The 2,387-nt window shown below is 39.0% G+C and overlaps 1 pseudogene; it reads right to left on the bottom strand.

Moving 5' to 3' along the window:
* Positions 1 to 211: 211 nt before the first annotated feature.
* Positions 212 to 1,512, bottom strand: LOC141505775 (ADP/ATP translocase 3-like; annotated as a pseudogene).
* Between the last annotated feature and the right edge of the window lie 875 nt (positions 1,513 to 2,387).

Consider the following 2,387-nt stretch of genomic DNA (forward strand, 5'->3'; position numbering starts at 1 on the left):
TAATCATCATCAGTTCCACTGTGTGAATAATGGATCACAATAAATGAGTCCCTTTTTCTAAGAGCTGTTCTTAGCTCTTCTACAAATATGATCTGGCCTGAATAAAAAGACAACAGGAATTTCTTGAAGGTCAATGGTCCAAAAATGCTAAATATGGTTAATTATTCTACATGATCTATATTTACTGGTTCCATTTTTAGTTAGGATGTTCTTAGATTACTTTCTTCAATTCATCATACAGGACAAGCACGAAAGCTCCACCCATGCCTTTCAGAACACTGGACCAAGCACCCTTGAAGAAAGCTTTACCACCCCCATGTTTAGCAATTTTCCTCCAGAAGTCAATTGTACCAGTGTAGATGATATCAGCTCCTTTGCGGTCGGACTGCATCATCATTTGCCACCTTATGGTATCAAAACGATAGGAGACCACACCTGCTACAGCAGTCACTGTCTGTGAAATCATCCAGCTTACCACAATGTGAGTGTTCTTTGGATCTGGGAGCATACCTTTTGCTGTATCATAGATTCCAAAGTAGGCTGCTCTATAAATAATGATACCCTGAACTGAGACATTAAAACCTTGATACAAGTCACGAATTCCATCAGATTTGGTGATTTTCACAAGGCAGTCTCCCAGGCCTTTGAATTCTCTTTCAGTGCCAGACTTCCCAACATCGGCTACCAAGCGGGTTCTTGAAAAATCCAAGGAATAGACAAAGCAGAGAGAAGTGGCTCCAGCTGCACCACCAGAGGCAAGATTGCCAGCAAAATACCTCCAAAATTGTGTGTGCTTGTCCACTCCTCCCAAAACACTTGCTTATACTTATCCTTAAGGGCAAAGTTAAGGGCCTGGGTGGAGAAATATCTGATGACATTTGCTAAGTTGCCCTGCCATAAAGAAAGCATCCCTTTTTCCTTTGGAATTCGGACTATACAGTCCATAATGCCTTTGTACTGCTTATCTGCAGCAATTTGTTTACTTGCATGCTGCACCACAGCAGCTTGATTCTCTTGATGCACCGTGGTCTAGGAGATGGCAGCGGCAATGCCGCCAGCCAAGAAGTCCTTGGAGAAGGAGATGGCCTGTTCCGTCATGGTTGCTGTGGGAGAAGGAGCTGGAGTTAGGAGGAGAAAGCCAGCTAGACAGGGCCAAAAGCCGAGAATTCATTGCCGCCTGCACAGTCACTCGCTACAGTTCGGAGCAAAAGGGGCTTATGATTTTTAAAAATGCTTTTGTTTGATGTTGGAATGCATTTTGTATTTATTTGGGGTCAGATTTGCATGATTTTTTAAAAAGTCAACATACTCAAAAAAATAAACCTTTGCCATGTAGATGCTACCTTTTGCCTAAATTCTCTTTCCTGATCCATGCTTATGTTATTCATGATTCATCTCCCTGGAGTTGAAAAAGATATTTTTTTTTTGGTTTATTGTCTTTTGACTTACCTGGTCACTATACAAAGGAACAAAAATAAACAATAGCAAATTATCAAGTAACAGTACTTTCATCTTCTCATAATTATAATGCAAAATAACATTTACTTGACCAGGAGATATGCAACTGTAAATTGGGACTCATTTAAAAATGTCTTGGAATTTGAGAGGTGAAAGAAAAATTCAGTGGCCTTCAAATCTTAACTATATAAACAAATTTTCGGTTAATTAACTTGGTAAGTATTCCTCTAGTATTTGCTTGTAGACCCCGAGAAAAGTATCTTACAACTTCTTGAAGCAAGTCCCATATCTAGTTGTGGAGAAATTGCTACTTGATTGCCCATCAATACTTTTTGCACAACTATTATATCCCTTCTATTTTCCATTGCCTTTCATACATTTTCTTTTCTCTGAGTGGTTGAACTCCATCTATTGGTCCTTCAACTCAAGCACCCTCAACTATCTTTATTAATCTTCTCTGAAAACTCCAGCTTATCAGCATCCTTCTAATATCATGATGTCCAGAAGAAGTCTGATAAAGAGAGAGTAAAGTAGGCTTAGCATCTCACTGTTCTTGGCCACTGTACTCTTTGAAGCAATGCAAGATTTCAGTAGATTTTGGGACTGCTCCATCAGAAGCTAAAACAATTTTCCTAAAGCGATGGTCTAACTCTGTCACTATCCTCCCCCCAACACAATAATTCCCAGTTCCTATTATCCCTGGGGTCCTCTGCTTGACATTTAAAGCCCTTAATTTTTCAATTCTTTTACATATTATTCTCCTATACAAACTATAACTTAGCCTCTTTGATCTACAGGCTATTGTTTTAGCATAACATTCTAATTCTCAATCCTGCATATTTGCACTGGGATTATTTCATACTTGAAATAATGTCTCTCTTCACCTCCAATTTCTAGTTTTCTAGACTTTTTCAAGACTACTCAAATCC

This window comes from Macrotis lagotis, chromosome 1, assembly GCF_037893015.1.
Source record: "Macrotis lagotis isolate mMagLag1 chromosome 1, bilby.v1.9.chrom.fasta, whole genome shotgun sequence".
NCBI lineage: Eukaryota > Metazoa > Chordata > Mammalia > Peramelemorphia > Peramelidae > Macrotis > Macrotis lagotis.